The following is a 20976-nucleotide window of genomic DNA, read 5'->3' as shown; positions in this document are numbered from 1 at the left end:
AGATGTGAAACCAGCACTTTTATTCCCCCCACAAGAGCTGGATTTGTGACTTTTACCTGTGTGTTTGAACAGAGGAGATAGGTAGTCAGCTGCTTCCTTTTAATCTCTGTTTTGGTGAGGAAGCTGTGTGTTACACACCTTAAACTGATCTAAAGACTGGCTGCCATGCAAAAGGACTGGCATATTCTTGCCCTCTCTTGTACCACCTTCAGCATTTACTGGAGGTTTTCGTGATCCAGTTCAGTTTGCTGAATAATCAGAGCACTAATCCAGCCCCTCTGTGTCCTCATCTCCCCAGAAGATCAGCTTTTGCCAGGTAAGTAGGCTGAGTGAGTTAACAAAAGGGCTGAGGAGTCCCAGAGACATAATTGATTTTTATGGTGTAAGAACACTGTTCTTTTCTAACAGTGACCAAAAAGAGAAGAGCATAAGGTCAGGATGTATAATATAAACCTTTGCCTGATGGCCCTCTTGTCATTTGTAGAATGTCAAGATGTAGATGTTGTTTGCTTTTATTTTGTTCATGATTAATGCATTTTTCTTCTTGAACTAGCCTGTGTCTCCCATCCACTTAAATGTATGGCACTGCCACATCCGAGGGAGATTTTTCCAGAGCACAGAATCACCTTGTAGGTGCTAACTACCTCTGTCTGTTTTGTTTTGAACTTGACAGCTGCTGGCTTCATTTCCTATCTCTTAGCTGCTGTATGGTTTGGACACAGTGAAGAACTGATCTCGATTTACCTTCTCCATTCAACTGATGATTTTACAGGTTTCTGTCATATGTCACTGCAGCAATCTCTGTTTCCAGGCTGAAGAACCCTAGCCTGATTGATTATTCCTCAAACATATTTTCAAACCTTTTCTCCTTTTTAAAAAATATTTTCCCTTCCATTATGTCCTCTTGAAAGGAAGGAGCAGGCACTACATCCAGGATTTAAGATGCAGCCATTCTATATTTTTATATGGTAGTTTTATTACTAATAATTTTCTAACATTATTTTTTCATGCACTGAATGACTTTGAGCTGATGCTTTAATCAGTCTGTTGTGACTCCAGCAAGACTTTCTGAATGTTAATGATCAATTTGGAGTACACCACTCTATATGTGAAATAAGGACCATTTATCTTCAGACTGCTGTGCTGAATTTAGTCTGTTATTTTATTTCTCCATTATTACTCTCAGAGGTTTTTTCTGCAGATCTTCAGCCAGCTTTTCTCTGTGCTCTCAGAATAGCTTGTATCATAAGGAGACTTTCACTCTGCTTGTTGCCCCTTTTTCTGGACTTTATGAATACAGTGTATAGCAGAGTGCTGCAAAAGGCTCCTTGCAGTCTCTCTCCCTGGGAAAAATAAACACTTATGCCCACCCTCTGTGGTCTGATTTCAGCTGAATGTTAGTCCAGGTGGGGGCTTTCCCACTCAGGGTTTTCCCAAGTTCTCCCGATGTTGACTGTGCGGCAGTTCTATCTGCCATGAACACTGCTCAGGGAGAGGCTCTGCGTGTCCTGTGCCCCTCTGGCACTCCTGTCCCACAGTGAGCCCAGTCTGCAAACAGCTTGGACTGGAAATGAGCCCAACAAATTACAAATTAACACTGATTTAGTGGCGTTGTACTGGCAGTACACAAATGCGGGGGTTTAATTAGAATCAGTTTAGTCAGGTAAGTGCATATGTCTGTGCTTGCTGCTGCTGACTGAAACTGCAGCCTTACAGGCTGAACTAGTCTAGACTGAGGCAATGTGTCTGTGCATGCACTTCCTATTTCATATTGTCATGTTTGATGCTGTAGTTAGCTTAGCATGGCTTGGTGTATGAATTACACCAGGTACTAATTCAGTCAATTTTGTGACTGTGTCTTGGATGGTTTCCCTGGGCTGAGGCAGGTAAACAGTCTGACTCTGGGTTAACATCTGGATTTCCTTAAACGAAGACAGTGATTAAGGAGGGGCTTTGGTGTATTTATGTAAATTAATAGGGATCTAGTAATACTTTTTATCCTATATATGGACTTTATTCTAATTTATTTATAAGCATTATATATACCTTAAAAATGTAAATGGAAATTCACAAATTTTGCTACTGATACCCTATAGCATTTTGTAAATTCTAGAATTATTTGGGGTCTGTGTACATTTAAGTTTTCTAAATACATGGGATATAGATGTTTAATGAATTTTCTGTTCACTAAATTGATTTTTTCAGATCTGTTCTTGAAAATTTGCCTGGATTCTCCAGTACTGTTGTCACACAAAGTAGTTTTCTCCTGAGGGGTTTTTTGGACTTTGTGGGGAAACTGAAGTTAGGTGCTTATGTTTTTAATGGTTTCTTTTGGCTATGGTAGTTTTGAAATTTATTACTTAGCCAGTAAAATCGGGGCAGGGGCTGGGGTCCAGGTTGTGGAGGTTTTTCTACCTTTGCACAGGCAGAAAGAAAAACTTGATTTGTGTAAATGTATAGTTTTATCACTTGGATTGGAAAAAGAGGGCTTGTGTTTGGATTTGTGCTTTGTCCAGATGATAGAAGGTGGGGCTTGGGAAGTGGTTTAAGTCTACTTTTCTGTGCTGTCAGCTCAAGTGCTGCATGGCTTGTCTCTGCCTTGGTGGAGAACTAATATAACAGTGCTGGGAGTCTTGAGAAAGGACACGCTGCACAGTTGACAAAGAAATGTTTTTAACCATTTTATAAGAGCTCTACATTTGCTATTTTCCTTCTGTAGATCATTCTGATACGGTTTTCCAGAAAGAAATGACCCTGTTACAAATTAAACTTTTTTCCTTTAGCTTGGATGAAAAGGTTATCAAATACATATCATATGGCCCTCAGGAAATCCAGGGAAGATTTTTTTTTTTCATTTTACAATGCAATTGGGCTTTATCCATCAGCCAACCTAAAGAAAGGCACAGGACTTGGTGAAAATCTTCATGTGTATTAGCTCAGCCATAGAATAAAACTATTCTTTCCTGACATTTTTAAAGTAGTTAATTGGAAACATTCATTATTAAAAAAAAAATGACTAAGAGATATATTTTTTTGTTGCTTCTAGGTAGGTGGATGGAACACTCAGCAGGTATTCCTGCCAATTCACATTTATCAAATAGTCTGTGAGGTCACCTGTCAGTGAGTGGCCTCTCTGCTCCATCCCCACACAGGTGAGCATGGTCATGCTGCTGTGAGGTTGCAGTGCCTGTGGGGGTCCAGGAGTACTTTGGAGTTGAGAGCAGAACTGTAGGACTGCAGGGCTGCTGGTTCACATTGAGGACATTGGTTTAAGAGAAGGGATATTATATTCAGCATTTTAAACTGTGCAATGCCTATATAATGCAACCACTGTAGCTGCTGCTCTGATGATGTAAGAAACAAAAGGAAGGAGTTGTTGCTTAGAAGACTGTCTGTCAGGATGTCTCCTTGGTGAGACCTTGGCTTGCCTGTGTTAGCCTGTAGTGCTGGGCTGTAGCCTGGATTGTCTCCCTGGCCACAATGTGACTTGGCAGTGTTGGGCACTGTGCTCATTCATGCTGCTGTGCCATAGAACTGAATTATTGTAACTGAAGAGTTGGCATAATCTAGGGCTCTCAACTGACATTTTTCAGTTACTGACCTGTCATTGTCAAGATTTCAGCACAAATGTCTAAGTTGCAAAAGAGCTGGACTTTTCCAGCAGAGTGAATGCAAAAGCACAGAGGGAGCTGTAGCTTTGTTTGTACAAAAGAGCTCATGAAGTAGTTCACGTCATCTCTGCTTAAATGCCATATTGTTTTTTCCCAGTGCCACGTTGAATAAAAAGCAAGGCCTCCACCGCAGAGAGCAGCAGCAATATGGGCTGCGTGCTGTAGAGATCCAGGCGTACCCCATCCTGGGAACGCTGATGTATGGGGGGTCTTGCCATAAGAGAGTAAAGGTTTAAAATATTCTTTTGTCCACACTGAGCAGAATCATTGCCCAGGTATTCAGTACCTTTTGGACACTTAATTTCTGTATTTGTAACTGGTTTTAAATGGACTTGGAGCTCATGGCTATCCCGCCCCTGGACTCAGTTGTGGGGATGACCACATGAGGCAGGAGCCAGAGACAAGTTGTCTGTGATTTCAAGGGATCACAGAGTTTTTCTAATCTTCTACTAAAATGCCCCACACAACTCAAAGTCTGCCCTGCTGCCAGCCAAGCTTCAGGAGACACCTCCACGCTTGTGGAGCTCTTTTGTTCTCAAAAGCTTTTTCTCTGATCTCTTTGGTAGCAGGTGAAACCTTAGAAAATGGAAACCATGAGCATTTTTCCTGTTTCCAACATGCAAAAGTGTTATTGATGTGGAATTGGAAAGTGTGATGCTTGCAGTTGGAGAAGGTCTTTAAAAAACTGAAAGCCGGGTTGATTTTTGTTGTCCTGGTATTTGAATATGTGCTTGTCTGGACGTATTTCATGTGGTCAGAAGATCTGTGACCAGACTCTTTTGTGACAGTAATTGCTAACTGATTTCTCTGTGGCTGTGCTCCAAGGGAAGGAGCCATCTCAGGTCTGTGATGGTTACTCAGAGGTGTTACTTGCCTTAAAAGTGATTGACTGCACTGCAGCACTCCCTGTCACTCAGCCAGTGTTCCAGTTCCTGCCCCAGACTGCAAGGAAGTTAAAAAACTTTGTTGATCTGATTTCCCTGGGGGCTATCCTGGTTCTTCTGAACTTCTGTGTTGGCATGCTGGCAAGCATAGAGGTGGAGGTGCAGGATAAGAAATGCCATCTTCCTTATCGCCCTCCCCCTCCCTGTGGAAATACTCACAGCTTTTACCGTGGAGCAGGCAGCAACACCTCCCCTCCCCCCAAATCTTGCTTTCTGATATATCTGTACTTTGGGTGGTAGATGGAAGATTTTTTTATGATTTAGTATTTTAAAGATTGGGCTGAATGATGTTAGAGGTCTTTTCCAATCTTAATGTTATGCCACCTTTCTGGTCCCTCTCTGGCCTGAGACCGTCATACCAGAGCAGTAACGGAGACTTCTTGTACCCTTCTTACCAAATGTTTTTTTGCTTGTTTTGTTTTGCTTCCTGTTGATGTTGAGTATGAATTGGTACATTTTGTGTGATGTGTACTTCCTTATTGTCTTCACTAATTCTTTGTAAATGTATAGGAATGTTGGCAACGATTTCCAAATTTTAGGTAGCCTGACAGTCTTGTATCCAGGTATTGAGCAGTTCTTGAAATCTGGGAAGCAACAGTGTAAGCACCAGGGCTGCCTGGTCATGTGTACTCCAGAAGCTTCACAAGGATAATGAATCCATCAAGCCCTTTGGATAGTGATTGAGCTTACACTGTGAGAAATGGCTTTTGTTGTAACATTTGGTAGTAATTGCCTAAATGAAGTGTTTTCAAGGGGAATTCTAGGCCATTATAATTATATGTATGCTGCACTCACTCTAGTATAAAAATGTCTTTAAAACTATTTGCAGAGCTCACCAGTTGGTTTCTTGGGATGGGGCTCTTGTGCCTGTTCCCCATGAATGCATTCCATTTCTGGCAGTGGTTTTAGGTGTTAGAAAATGATAATTCCTTACTGGACATTGTTTTCCTTGGCAGTGCGGTGACTTCTTAAAATGTCTAAGAAGTCTGTCATTCTGCCCTTTTTTTTTTTTTTTTTTTTTTTATTAACTGTGATATCCTGAAGGGAGCAGAATTTCTGTAGGAATTCCAGCATCAGCAGTGAAGAGCAGATGGGAATGTGCAGCGCTGGAGGCAGAGCAGAAGAAGCTTCTGGGAAGGGATAGGGAACTGAGTGCTTGTGTCCCTTGGGGCTGAGCTGCAGGAAGTGTCCTCACGAGCTGGTTTGGTCTGGGGAAAAAAAACCTTAATCTTCTTTTTCCCTTGTTTAAAAAATGTTTTGTTGAGGTTGCAAAACAAGGACAAGACAGCCTTCAAATGCCAGCTTTGGAAAGGGTGTTGCATAGGATTTCTCAGACAGATGGAGGAGGCATTCACTGAGCACTATATTATCTTTTTTTGTCAGTAGTGGAAGAATAATCCAGGTTTTTCCTTGGGCCTTACAAAACATAACCGCTTCTCCCCCCCGACTTTGTTTCCTTTTTCTTTAATAGAGACAGGAGTTTCTTAATAAAAGCAATAAAACAGCCAGAGAAGCCTGTGATCCCTTCTAAAAAAGGAAGAAATAAGAAATAGGATAAAGTCCATTGGATGGTATATGAGTTTAAGACTGTATAAAGGCAGGAGAAATACTGTCAGTACTTCATTTTTGTAAAATAAGAACTGTTTAGGCAGACATTATTCAGCTATTTAGGGAGGTTTCCAGAATATGAGTCTCTCTGCTTTCTCTCATTGGTAGTAGTAGTTGGGGAAAAAAATTGAAGTGGCTTGAAACACGTTGCACCAGAAAGCTTAATTCATTACCTGAGCATTGTCTGAACTGAGAAGTGTAATGCAGGTATCTTGCTTTTCAGTAGTTTTATTCCTTGATGTGATGTATTAATGTTTCCTCAGATCTCTAGCCTTCAAATGTTCTGGGCTATGGATTGATTAAACATGGCACTTACGCTGCTATTTTTATCCTGTCTCCCCATTAAAATGAACTGCTTATGTAGAAGCCATCATAAGTCACCTTGTCGGCCTAAAAATGACTTAAGCAAATACAGTCTTTGTATTGTCAAAATGTTCAGTAAGGAAAGGCTCACAGAGTTTAAATCCTGATCTTTAAATATTTCATTTAGTGAAGTCTGAAGTATTTTTATCATATCCTAAATCACTAGACTCAAATTTTCTTCTATGTTTTTAAGAAAACCCCAAGGTTTCTGAGTAGCAGTGATTTCAGGGTCTGGGACCTCAGCTTTCAAGACTGGCATTCACCTTTCCATCCATCAAGGTTCCATGCCCTCAGTCTCTGCTTACCTGCAGCAGGGTTCAATAATCTGTGTGGCTCAGAGGTACAGGGAAAGCCAGGTTGTGGGGAGCAGAGGTACTCTCCTCCTAGCATCTTCTGGTGGCTCCAAGCTCCTGGGTGCAGTTGCAGTAGGAGGGGGGTCTCTCTTCTCTTGTCTGGCCTGCAGCGGTTTCTGGGCAGCTGTTAGAAAGTTCTGTCCGTATTTTACTGGCATGCCTGGATACTCCTCATTTTTAAGGGATCAGCAGTTCACATCTTAACAGACAGCTGCTGCTTCTTCCTCTGAGCCCCTGCATTCACAGTCACTACTGACCTGGTGAGAAGCTTGGTTGAGCAGTGCTGTCCTGTCTTTCTTGTGCAGTGGCTAGATGAAGAGTGATGACTTTTATTACTGCTGATTGCATAATAGAAGGTAGAAAACAGCTTTCAATCAGTGATGGTGAGGGTTCTATCTTACTCCAAACTGGCTGTAGAGGCATCGCAGGAGAAGTAGCCTTGGAGCTTTTACCTCTTTCTTGGTTTCTCCCCTGACTGCATCTTCATTTGAAGGAAAATGAAAACATTTAACCTCTGACTGAGGTGAATATTTAACAGGAATGTGTCAGGTGCCAGTGTACTGGGCTGCAATGCAAAGTGTTGGTCCCTTCATTAAATGCAAAGTTATTCCATGCTGACTCAAAAGATCTCAAGAGAAACAAGACTACTTAATCCCAATGTGTGGTTTGGTGAAAGAACTGTGGAGAAAAAATTGTTATCCTGTGCTAGACAGGAGGTTCAGATAGATCAAAGAAACTGATCTCTGACTTCACTGTATTGAGTAATATCAACATAAGAAGCATTGCCTGAAGGGTCCAAGAAGACCAAGAGTACAGCCTAGAAAGAGATCATGATGAACTTACTCAACTAAACCAGATCAAGCCATTGTTTTGAAAAGAAATTAATACCTGAGCCTGTGATGATTCCCTCTGCACCCTTTGTTTCATAAAAGCTCTTGAACAAGGAGAGGAGTGTAGGACTTCTCTGCAGTGGATGGACACTTTTCGCAGCTCCTAGGTACTAACCTCGTGTAGCTCATACTCAAATGGAGCAAATGTACATAAAAGGGCTAATAAAAAAAATCAAAGTTGAAGTCAACTTGAGGTCAAGAGAGAAGCATATAAGCATCTTAAATTTAAAATTATGTAATAAAATAATTTTTAATGAAATTGCCAACTCTGGGAGTGGTAGGGGAAGCAGGGCATTATGTCAAAGGTTGCATGCACATTTATGAAGGTTTGTGGCAGCATTAAGGCACACTTCTAAAGAGAAACTGTCTCCCTGAGGAATTGTGAAAGTCCTATTAAACAGTAAAATCATAGGAATAATCAACACTGGAGCTCATTATCAGCATAATCTGGCAAATTCTTTGAGTATAAGAGAACTAGAAAAGAGAGAGAGCTGATGAGAGAGCCAAGGCATGGAATTAGAAGACGGAAGGAGACATTAAATGGTTTAGGACTTTGCACCTCAGAAAGAAGCCACTGGGAGGACAAAGGGAAGTAATAAAGCTTTATGGAAGGATGACTGGTGCAGGAGGTGAGTGAAGAATAACTGGCATTTCTGAGACCATGAGGACTGTTGGGATATCCAGTAAAAATACAGCTATAAATCAGACAGACGGAAGATTTATTTTATACAGTATTTTCACAATACTAACCAGTGCCAGAGAATGATGTGGAAGCCAGAAGCACAGAGAAGTCAAAGTTAGAAAAATAAGCAGAAGATAGGTGACAAATTAATTTTTATCAGCAAACATACATTATCATAGTAAATGGAAGTTAGCTTTGAGGAAACATGAAAAAAATCCTGTGGTACTAAGTGATAAAGTAGCATTTTAAATTCAGCATAGTGAAGTAATGCAGCTGGAGAACAGCCCCCACTGTATGTGTACAGCAATGAGCTCTGAATTGCTTTTCCAGTCAGAGACAGAACTGAGGGTTATAATAGGCAGTTCTATCAAAATATTATCTCATAGTTTAGAAAAGCAAATTGAAAGTTAAATGCTGGTGGAAAAATAATGGAAACAGTGGTGTGTAAGCTCACAGTGCACCTGTGTTGTGAGTGTTGCATGAGTTCTAGTCCCATCACTCTCAAAGACCCAGTGAAACTGGGATTCTGAAAAGGTTGATGTGATTGATCAAAGCTGTGCAATGAGTTTCTTGTTAAGAATGATAAATAGATCAAAGCTCCTCAGTTTCAAAAAGATGTCTTTGAAGAGGATATGATGGAAGCACAGTCTTAGCAGCAGGGCGTGTATGTGAAACCCACTATTCACTGTCTCTTTTGATAAAAGGACTAAGACCACCAAATGGAAATAGTGGGTGGCAGGCTCAAAACAAAGTGAGATATTTCTAAAGTAGGAGCAGGACCTCCTGTTTTCTCTTTGGCATTGAGTTTTTAATCTGCTGGAACGATTCCCTGGATTTAAGCTGATTTATTCTGCAGTTAACACTTCATCAGAATGCTGTTCATGGGGCTTTGTAAGCTTAGCTCTAGAGCTCTGTTCACAAGAGAAATCCTTTTGAATGGTGGAGTAGGTATATGCAGCCTGGCAGGCTAAAATGGCCCCTTGGATCAGTTTTCATTGGGAAAATCAGTGCAGCTTCTCAACAAAATATTATAGTAGAAATACTTGGTAAAGTCAAATAGAGTTCCTGCGGCTCAGGATATACAGCCTCGCCTTGTGTCTGGTTTGTGATTGGAGTATTAAAACTTCTGGGACAGCAAGACCAAATATACCCTCTTTGTCTGACCATTAGCTGGGATGATGGCATTTTCTTATGCTCTGGTGGTAGTTCCAGCTGCATCTACTACAGAAATAATATTACATTAATATACCAACCAGTTGCAATAGTGTTGTTTTGGGATTGCTCCACAGGAGTTAGAAAAGCAGAAGGTTTTGGATTCATGGAAACTGGACATGATTTCAGCATACAGGTACTATTTGTTTGTAGTTTATTACCTGTGCTTTATTCTATTTGCATATTTCTTGCCATTTTAGGCCGATTTAGCACCTTGCTAAACATTTCTTTACTGAATTGTAAAGACAAACTTCGCTAACTTAAACTCATAAACTGCTCAAGTGAATTGTGCTTTTGAGTTGTGTTTAACATCTGCTCCTGACCTGCAGAAGGGCATCTGGTCACAGAAGCATGTCATTATTTCCAGTTCATTAAATAAAAGCTATGATCTTTATCTGAAAATCCTTGAGATATTTGGAGTTTGAAAGAGTAGGGAGTGGAGTGGTGTAGTCTGCTGGTATTGCTGAGCTAACCCCTCACGGTCACTTGTGTGAGCACATGGTTTCAAGGACGTTGTGTCTCCCTGGGGGCACCTTGCTCCTGAGCAGGGCACGGCTGTGCCCAAGACTGAATCGGACTCTTGAGGTGCTGAGGAAGTGTTTGGTGGTAAGGTGGGTTATTATCGTTTTACTTCTAAAGTGTTATTATGATCCAGAGTAATCATATTACTGAGGTTTCACAGATAACTACATGTCCTGTGTTCTGTGGGTCATCTCAGACCTCTTCACTGGTCAGCTAAAACTCATTAGCTGAAATTGCTGTGGACAAGGCTCAAAAGAGTATCCACACTTTGGTTCCCTTATGGTGGCTTAAACAAAGATGATATTCTTTACAATTGGGTCTGGCACCTGATTGTACCACAACTCACCTGACTAATGCTGTCTTTCTTACATCTTACGACTACCCTTCTTCAGAACATTTAAAATATTTTCTGAGGATTTTTTTAGATACCACAGCTATAACATTGCAATACTGGACATAGGGTGCCATTTTCCAAAAGGATATGGCAATGAAGCTTGGAAAGGGAGGAAAAAGGAGTAATGTTGGAGTAAATAAAATCAAACCAGAAGTAACTAAGGCTTTCATTTTATGTTGGAGATGCCTGCATCAGCTTAAATTCTGCTTAAAGGTTAATATGGGAGAAATGTGCAAGCAATGTTACAGAAAAGAAATACTCAACCAAGTAAAAATATTTGATAATTTCTCTCCAGGTGAAATTACTGTCTTTAGAGACGGTATTGTCAAGCTTTTGTAGGGTTGAGACTGGTGTTCTAACCCTTGATGTTTGCCAAGGGCATTGGAAAGTTCCTTCTCTGGACAGCACATGTGGGCAACGGGAGTTGTGACTGCTCAGAGCTGTTCAAATGGGCTGTCAGAAAGAGATTATTTGATATAATCTCCAGGGTGTGTTACTTTATATTGCATATTTGGGGGGGGGGTGTGGTGTAACAGTGGGATGAAAGAGTACTCTGTATATAATAGGTCAAACTCTTGATAATTTTCATGACTCAAGGAAGGAGCGAGGCACCAAGATTTCATGGGCAAGGCTGCCTTACCGTTCTGCAGTACAAAGCCTGAGAATAACTAACTTCTGTGTTCACAAGGAACAGTAGTGTTTCAGTGCACTGGGGAAGAAACTTCCACAGGACTTGAGAGAGGCAGATGCTGCCTGCAGTACACATAGATGTACAGGCAAAGGGGAATTATTGTCAGGTGCTCTTCTTTTGCCGTACCCTAGACATTTGCTCTTAGACTGAATCAGACTGGATGATGCACTACTGTCTTGGTTTGAAAGACAGGTATCTGCCAAGGAAGGCAGGAGTCTCCCTTGAAATGAAAAAAAAAAAAAAAAATGCAACCCCCTTCCCTCTGAATTATTATAATTTTGAAATTAAGGGGTTTTCAAGCAAAGGTATGAGGAATAGGAATAAGAGTTCTTTACTATTACATATCTGTATGTGTATAACCAGTCAAACAAACAGCAATAACTATGACAGTAACAGCAAACAATCCCAAACCCAGTCCCAGCCTTCTCGGCTGTCAGGCCCTTTCCCCTCGGGTGCAGTTCCGCTCGCAGCCGGCAGGGATCACTGGCGGCTCCCGGTGAGCAGGGCGGGTGTGATGGTTCCCCCGTGGCTGCAGGGGGCGCTCCGGAGCGAGCTCGGGGAGCACGCGGCACTGGTGGCCTGGGATCCTGGGGAAGGATGGAACAAAGGCTTCACAAACCCCTGGGCAGCCGATCCTGGTGTCCGGCCAGACCCTCAGGAACAGCAGCCTGGAACAGCAGGGACGAGCACAAATCCTGGGTGGCAGACGAGATGTATCGAACTCCGGAGCTGCAGCGGGAACCCCCCGGGAGGTCTCGGCAGGCAGGACATGTGGGGGTACAGAATAGCGAAGGCTCAAAGCAACTGCAAAGGAACGGCGGGGGCAGGGTGGCCACGGCCCAGCTCCCAGCAGGGCAGGGAAAGGCGGGCTTGGGATGCCGGGATCTCTCTGGTAGAAGGAAGGCAGCCAAAAAAAAACCAGAAACCTGCAGTGTTGACAAATTCCTTCCAGCCTCTCTCTGTCCAAACGCTGAGAACTAACAGCCCACAAGCCCAGGTGACAAAGAGCAGCTCATTGGACCCCTCCCCCTGTGGCGGGGTCTTTTAGTTTTTCTTAAGCGCTCAGTAATTTGTCCCCCTGGCAACATGTATGGGGAAAATTCTTTAAGAGAAAAAGAAAACAGAAGGAGAACTCCTAAAACCCCAACAACTACTCAGGTCCTGCATGGTTCCTCACCTGTTCTTTTTCTGGAAAATATTGAACATTTTTCAGAGTTGGCAATCAATTTAATATTAAGCCTGTTATTCTGATATATTAACATCTGCCCTGAAAAATTTACCAGATGAATTTCTGCTCCAACTATGCCTTTAATGTGAAATATCTTGAGTTGACTCCTTATTCATTATGAAACAGTTTTAGAAAGGGAATTTTTAAAGAGTTCTGATATGTGGCTGTAGCAGCCACACATACTTTTGGATTTTTTCTTTTTATTCTGGTCTGTGGTATTTTCAGGTTAAAAATCTCATTGTTTATACCACTTGCAGCAAGGGAAATTCCCGTTGGATAAAAGGAAACTATTTTTGCAGTGAGAATGGTGTGTAATGCTCGAATCTACATCCTTAGAGATTTTCAAATCCGTAAGGCCCTGAACAACTGGATCCAGCTTTGAAATTACTCTTGCTTGGAGACTAATCTCTCCTCCAGAAATCTCTTCCAGCCTACACGGTTCTGCAATTGCATCCAGGTCCCATAAACAGAAACCTTGCCATGTTCCTGCAAAAGAGGCTATGAACAGGCTTCTGAGAAACTTCCTCTTAATTCTTACTTGAGGAATTAGTTTTAGACTTTGGTGTAGTCAGCTTTTTCCTTCTCTGTTGCTTTGGTGTGGTACATCCTTGTCTCATGCAGGTTTCTAAGGAATGAAATCAGGAATTAATCTGCCATAACCAATTCTTTCTAAACACAGAGGGGTTAAACATGAAACCCATGTGATAGTTCAACTTTAGTCAGGACTAGAGTATTAGAACTAAATCACTTGTATTGAGATCTTCAGTTAGTTTTGAAAGAAGTAAAATCGGGGGTCTGTTTACAATAACTGCATATCCTAGTTGACAATCGTGCTTGGGATCATGGATTTCCATCATAAGATATGTGATGTGAAACTGTCTTAAGCTTGTGAATGTTTGCCTTACCCCAAATATGCAAAACTGAATTTCACTTAAGAGGAACCACCTTAACTTACACTGTTATTTCTTAATGAAAACTAAATTCTGAGTTGATCTAATCCATGGACTTTGGTTTGGAGAAGTTTGGGTGAGGAAAAAAGTTCTTACTGCTTTTACCAGATAGCTATTGCAGCAAAAGCTAGATTCAGATTACCTTTCTAAAACCTGTTCTTTTTTTGGTATAAGTTGTTTACCCAGTCCAGTTCACACAGTAGAAAAGCTTTGGTTTCTGATTTTGACCACTCAGATTTTAACAGGAATCGGTGTGGGGGTGAATGAGGAAAGGGAGGGAAAGAAGGATGGAGAAAAAGGGAAACAGAAGTTCTGTTTGCATTTTAGGAAGGCAAGGGCTTGGATCTCACAAGTCTAGGAGGCACCTTTTAGGAGGATGTGTCTGCTGGACTTTTGCAGATCTCAGGTAGTAATGATCAGAGCTCTTGCAGGAAGAGCTAAACTCACAAGCAGCTTGGAACCAAGAACAGCCACTGGAAATCTGTAGAAAGCAAATTGGGTTTGGGTGAACATGGAACCTGGTGAGTAGGTCAGTTTCCTCCTCAGGCCTTATCTGACAAAATTTGGGAAGGCATGTTTGGTACAGAGTGCCATCTCCCTTTGGCTTCCAGCTGCTTGCAGAAGAGCATTCCTAATTCTATGAAAAACATCATTTGCCTTCCAATGGCATTTTAGGTATTTACTTTATATGCAGTTTTATAACTGACTTCAAACACAAGTCATTCTTATGAGTGATGTTTGGCTTAAGTAGTTGGTGTTTTCTGTCCTATGTCTCTGTTGTATTCATGCAGGTGTTTGCAAACTACCCCTGTAACTTGTAAGGGAGGATGCTTACAGTGGCCGAAAGAAAATGTGGTCCAGTGCTGCATCACAGAATCACAGACCTCAAACACCTCATTTCAACGCCTCTTTCATGGGCAGGGACACCTTTCACTAGACCAGGCTGCTCAAAGCCCTGTCCAACCTGGCCTTGGGTACTTCCCCCTGTTTCTACCTCCTCTGAATTAAGGCATTACTATGTTTTATCAAAAGGCTTCTATCCATTTCAGAAACTTGTAACATGAATGCCCATGCTGATGTGTACTTAGGTATTCATTTATAGGCCTGGTTACACGGAGCACCATGAACACTCTAGTGAGTTCGTGAGTATATTTCCCTACCCTTTTGTATGTGATCCTCAACTTACACTGCAGGATTTGGAGGCAGTTCCAGAGGTCATTACATGTCTGGTCCTCATTGCATGAGTTGGTTCTAATGTGACTGTCTGATAGGCTCCTTCATCTCATTAAACCAGGAGAAAGCTAGCCTGGCAAAAAGTCTGCATTACATCTGCTCATGTTGCAGTCAAGCATGCCAGACATTCCCCAAGGCACGGTTTGGATCCTGGCTGCAAGGGGATGGAGCAAAGGAGAGATCTGAAGGGTCTGGTTTTTCTTTCAGAGGCTGTGAGGTGAAACTCAAGTTCCTCCATATGTCCCGACATAATACTCTACAACAAGGCAACTCAAATTAGCAAAATTAGAGTTCTGTCCTATGTTCTGTTTACACTCTTATCTAGATGGATTAGATTTATCATTCCCTGAAGCTAAGTGCATATGCCCCTGTATATCATCTGGCAGCATCCTGAGCACGTACATTAATCTGCTCCCTGATTCAGCTGAAGAGCTAATGCTGCCTGGACACCTGGTTTCTTACAATCCAACCTCAAACTGAGATACTTGACAGATTTAGAAAAAAGACAGCACACAAGGAGTCTTTTCATCAGTCAGCTCATTGATCCAAGTGAAAGGTAGTCCTGGAAAAAACACTTGAGGGAGAGGGTAAGGAGATCTGATTTTCCATGTTACTGCATAATCATCAGCCTGGTGCAAGGGAAGAAGAGGAAGGAAATTCTGTCTGGTGTAAGGAGGGAGGATGGGAGCATCCCTTTTGGCAGAAACTCACAATTGTATTAAATAAGTAATGAAATTATCTCCTGAATTGTCTGTACTGTATCCATTACTGGTTTTAACTGTGCTAACTGGAGTTGCCTCTCCTGGCCAGCTGCCTCAGGAGGGACATGCAATTCAGCCTGACACATACAAGGATGTTTTCTGCTTGGAGGCATATACACAGACTGGAAGTGATGGATGGGACAGCTGTGTGGCAGTTGTAATGGGTCTGAAGTAATGGCACTGAATACTTGAGAAGAGGTTGTCCTTCAATGACACAGGTTGGGCCAAAATGAAAGAGCTTGTTCTGGGAAGCTCAAGGAGCAGTACTATATGCATAAGGGGAATATTTCAGTAATGAAGAAGGGGCAAAAAGCATATAATAAAAATCTTATTTTACCGATTTGTTTCTCACACAATTGTATTCTTAAAATTTGTGTCAGTCCTGTGAATGCCCCTTTTGCAAGCAGTCTGCAGCTAGAGCAGATTAAGATAGTGAAACATGGATTAAGATAGGAAAGCATCCTGAGACTTAAGTCTGTCTTCTGTGGACTTCGATATTCTTATTAACCATCAGTATTTAATATTGAACAATATGTATTTGCTGTGATAAAACTTAAGGACTCTCCCATGTCCACCATGGTGGATAACTTGGAATTGGAGCTGTTGAAGTGTTTGATCAGCTTGTGCCTGGAAGTATACTACTTTCTCATGGCCAAAATCCATTTTTTTCAAGTTTGAGTGAAGTAAGAAGAAAAACTTGGGGTTGCTCTATGAAGACACTAGAAGAGATTTGGACGTATATACATATACAGCACAGTGGAAGGCTCTTCTTTACCTGAATGAGCTGAACCAGAAGCATTTGTGTCTTCTTAGCTGCTGAGGAGCAGAGCTATTTGTTCTTCCTGAACTTTGCACATGTCTGTGATGATTTTTAAGTTTGGTTTATCCAGACTGCACATGTATTTGTATATATATTTATTGCATTGTATATTTATTTATTGCATGCGAAGAGATCACCTTCACTGGTGGATACGTTGCTACATTTGGTTTAGGTTGTACAATTTATATATTTGAGCGAACACAAAGTTTAAATGCAAGTCAATCTACAAATTTTTTCTTCTGTCCCAGTAGCACCCCATGCAAATGAACTAAAAAATATCAATCAAAATTGCATTAGAAAATATGAAAGCTGAGGTCTGACTAATTCTCTAGCTATACAGTAACTTAAACAGTGGTTCCTCACAGACAGCAAGAAGGCTCAGTTTGGTGTAATGGTTATGTTATGGAATGGTTTGGGTTGAAAGGGACCTTAAAGGTCCACCTTCCACTAGACCAGGTTGTTCTAAGCCCTGTCTAACCTGGCCTTGAATCACTGCAATTTAATGTTTAGTAACCAGTGAAAATGCAACTTTTTCAATAAGATAAATAAAATGCTAAATCAGCATTAAATTTCAGTAAATTGAAATGTGGTATTTAATGATAAAATCACAGTTAAAATCTCATTTAAACAGATTTCCAATTCACCTTGCTCTGGAACGCTTTACTTTGCTCAATGCAATATGTACTCACATTTGATTAATTTTTTTTCACTTAAAGTGTGAAAACACAGTTAGAAGGAAGCATGGGTGAAATGAAGCAGAAACAAGCTTGAAAATAAAACTGCAGAGGAAACTGAAGGATCTGGAGGAAAGCAGTCAGATTTCATCATAAGCTGCTTAAGACCATGTTCCTGCTGAAGACAGCATTTTCCCCACTTGCCTGATGTCGCATGGGCAGATGTGTGCTGGGGAGCAATTGAGGTCAGCTACACACAGTGAGTGCTCAAGGGTGGGGACACAGGACAGGGAGGAGATGGCAGGAGGAGAAGGTGCAGTGGGTGCCATGATAGTGACAGTGCTGATGAAGAGCTACATGTGTTTTGGTTTGGACAAACATCCAGCCAAAAACCTCAAGAGCCCTCACTGGTGCCTGGGTGGGATCTCCTGAACGACAGGGCTAGTGGAAGTAGGTGGCTCAGTAGAGGTGAAAGCACCTTGGAACAGATCCACTTGAACATGTCCTTGACCGTGGAACTGGCAAGAAGGGCTCTGTGGTTTGGTCTGAGCTGTGTGAGCTCTGACACTGGATGATATAGGGGTTGCTTTAGAGTGATGCCACTGGGCACAAAAGGACATAGAGCATCATGCGAGTAACATGACTGGTGGTAACAATCACTGCTTATTTCATTTGCCTTGGGGAGAAAGGAAATGCTGCAAAGCCGTTTGAAAGAGATACCATGATCAGAAGAGACTCTTTCAAAGACAATAATTTGCACAATTTTCATCAGAAATTTCTCATTCCAGTTTATATCCTGGGGTGTCTCCACTCTAAAACTTCTTGGACTGTCCTGTATAGGGCAGCTCAGCATGGTTCAGTGTTTTCATGGGCACTGGTCCAGGTAATGTAAAACATTTTAAAGACTTTAACAGCATTCTTGCTTAATCAGCCCTATGGTTGATGCCTGTTAATTCAGGCAGTCAGCAGGCATGGTGTCCTGCTTGCTGAGCTCAGTTACACCCATGGCAGTATGACACTGCCTTTATTTAGAATTGGACTCATCCAAAATTAATGTAAAGCAGGGCACAGACCTTTTCCTTACAAAACCATTGTTAAATGTAGGTCTTGTTTAAACACCTTAGGAATTATATGCACCAGCTGACATTTCTGTCCTAGGTGTAGCCCAGATTCAGGGACATAAAATCATGGTGGATTAGCAAGCTGCTATTGCTTTGCTCAAGTGCAATGCTGCCTTAAAGATCTAGGAATAAAAGAACACAGTTTCGAGACAATATTAGTATAGGAGGTAATATAAAGGCTGGTCTTTATTGGGGGCCTCCAGGGGCAGATATGGAAAAATGTCCACCCTGCATAGGGTGAATACAGTTTGGTAAGTTTAGCAAATTAGGATAATTGACAAGAATCTCCAGTTAGAAGCACAAGTGATGAGGTAATTCCTCCCTGGTTCTACCCTTTTCTGAATTCTGCCCCCCCTTAGGTAGGAACTAAACTTTGTTTATGAAAATGTGTCTTGAAGAGCTGGTTTCAACCTTGGCTCCCAGTGGGCCAAACCTTGGACTCCCAGGGCTTGGAGCCTCTGGAATGTGTTTTGTCTTTCTGCCTATCAGGGTAGGGAAAAGTACTGGAGCTAGCCAGGAACTATATAACTACACAACAACAGTCTACAGAGTTACAAATATATATGAAAGAAATAAAAAAGCAAAATCATTTTGGCAACAGTGAAAGCTGGGACTGCACTGGTGAAGCAGAACACAGTTTCTTCCTGTAGGTACACAGTTTGGCTTGGAGGTGGAGCACCATGTGGCACATTCCCAAAAATGCATGAGCTGGAATGCAAAGTGAGTAACCTTAGAAAATATTTTGAAACCGAATTTGGGCCCTTTGCTTGTTTCTCTGGAAGTTCACCGTGTCAGCCAGCATTTTAGTGTAGAAAACAGAGTCACTTGTGCAGGTTTTGGGAAGCACACTGCTGTCCGGAGGCTTACACAGGGCAGAGGAGCCACAGAACAGGAATGCCTAAGGATCTCAAGGCCCATAAATGAAACTTACCTGAGATCTATATGCCAAGACTGTGGTCTGCCCAGCCAGGCTGAGGAGCTGTGCCAGAGAGCTGGTTTTCCAGCAGCACAGGAAGCAGGAATCCCCTTATGAAGAACAGGAAAAGTTACAGTGGAGAGCAGTTACACAGCAAACATAGCTGAAGAAATAAAGGCCTGAGCAGCAAACCTGCAGACCATGGTGTCATGGTTTTGACACTGGCTAAGCACCAGGCACCCACAAAAAAACCTGTTCACTCATTTTCCTCTGCTGTAGCTAAGCAGAGGAGGGGAAATTAAAATGAAAACTTCATGAGTTAAGGATTAACATTTTAAGGGCAAAACAGGCTCAAAACTTAAACAGTTTAAAGAAAATTTATTATTAACAGAATTAAAAGGAAAAAGGGTAATGAGAACTAAAACCTTTAGAACACCTTTCCTTCCCAGTCCGTCCCTCTTTCCACGGACCGCACAAGGAGACAAAACGTGGGGTTTTGGTCAGTCTTTCACTTCTTAAAAATCTTTCTTCAGTATGCTTAAGGAAAAGAGTTTATTTCTTCTGCTGTGCTGTGGGATCCTTCCCACGGGAGATAGTTCTCTGCGAACTTCTCCAGCGTGGTTTTAACTTTCACAAACAGCAGCCCGCCTGACCTGCTGTAACGTGAGTCCCTCCCACGGTCCAAGAAGTCTTCCCACAACTGCCTAGCGTGGATCATTTTAGTTCATGGGGTTTAGGCTTTTAAAGATGAGGTGTTCTAGTTTGGAAGCAAGGGTTCTCTGTCTCTATAAGCAAGGGTCTTCTCTCTCTGTTCGAGTTCCTCACTAGATTACAGCTTTTCAAATCCACTCGCGCCAGCGTGAGCACTGTTGCTCACGGGCTGCGCGTGGATCTCTGCATCCCCCCATGCACCTCATGAATTACAGATTTGTTGTATTATAGTCGTCGTCCCCCCTCCCCCCCCCGGCTTGCAGCAGAATCTCAGCTCCAACGCCCAAAGTTCCTTACCCTCCTTCTTTGCACCGACCTGAGTGTCGCCATGTTGTTCTCACGTGTCTTTTCCCTTTCCTCTGACTCGGAAGAAAATTGTTGTCCGTAGGTATTATTGTTCTCAGGTTCTATCAATTGAAAAGTTCTTATGGAGTTTCGCAGTGCTGAAAAGGTTGAGCTTGTTTGTGCTCCGTGTCGGGGAATTGTTTGCCGTGTTTTCATCGCTGGCCACATGATCCCTGCCGGCACTGCACGGGTGGCTCTGGCCAGGACTGCCCCCGGCCAGGACTGCCCCCGGCGGCCTCCTCACCACCCCTCGGGAGAAGAAAGGAGACCTGCCCGCGCCTTTTCCTTTCTTAACTGTCATCACAGAGGCATTACCAACTTCTCTAATTGGGCTGGTAACCTGCGCATCGTCAGAGCCTTCAGTGATTGGCTCTGTGCCGGACATAGTAGAAACTTCGAGCAGTTTGTTCCCGCCCACCAAAACCCAGACTGTTTTTAAACTAGCACACGTGGGTAGTGTATTTTGGTTCTGGCATAGGTTGCAAATTGTGGGTTTGTTCCCATCTTCCTTTGCATACCTGGGAGTAGCACTTCTGCTTTCCATCTTGTAAGACATAGCTGGCTTGTCAGAGAGCGGTTCTCAGGAACCTTACCCGGATTGTCATGGCTGTGAGTCCCTAGAGAGGAGCTTCCTCAGCTTGCCTCTGTTGTCTGCCAAATGAGAGAGCATATGTTTAGGTACATTTAATGCCATGTTGAGTAGCATAGCTTGCCAACTGATGGGTGTAATTTTGCCTCAGTGTGGTTAACATACCGGGCGAGAGTGTAAGTGGCTATGGAGGTAACGAATTATAAGCTGTAGTCAAATTGAGGTGAAAAAACAAGAATTTTTTGCCTCTGAATGCAAGGTTTTGTTGCACTGAGTTCCTAAATAGTGTAGAGCGATT

At 42.2% G+C, this 20976-nt stretch overlaps 1 protein-coding gene and 1 long non-coding RNA gene across 5 annotated transcripts in view; one reads left to right on the top strand and one right to left on the bottom strand.

The window, feature by feature from the left end:
- Positions 1-20976, top strand: part of NDRG3 (NDRG family member 3) — a 62795-nt gene that overhangs the window by 3337 nt on the left and 38482 nt on the right. The gene's annotated exons all lie outside the window — the stretch shown is intronic.
- LOC138121108 (uncharacterized) lies at positions 11902-20357 on the bottom strand. 2 transcript variants are annotated; one of them, XR_011156085.1, is made up of 3 exons: positions 20042-20357; positions 19049-19143; positions 11902-12025 (listed from the first exon to the last, which is right to left on the bottom strand). It is a non-coding gene; the product is annotated as an uncharacterized lncRNA (long non-coding RNA). The 2 variants fall into 2 exon arrangements; XR_011156086.1 differs by having other exon boundaries at positions 20061-20357.

This window comes from Aphelocoma coerulescens, chromosome 20 (genome assembly GCF_041296385.1).
Source record: "Aphelocoma coerulescens isolate FSJ_1873_10779 chromosome 20, UR_Acoe_1.0, whole genome shotgun sequence".
Lineage (NCBI taxonomy): Eukaryota > Metazoa > Chordata > Aves > Passeriformes > Corvidae > Aphelocoma > Aphelocoma coerulescens.
Note: the sequence above shows the minus strand (reverse complement) of the source record. Positions and strands in the feature narration are given on the sequence as shown.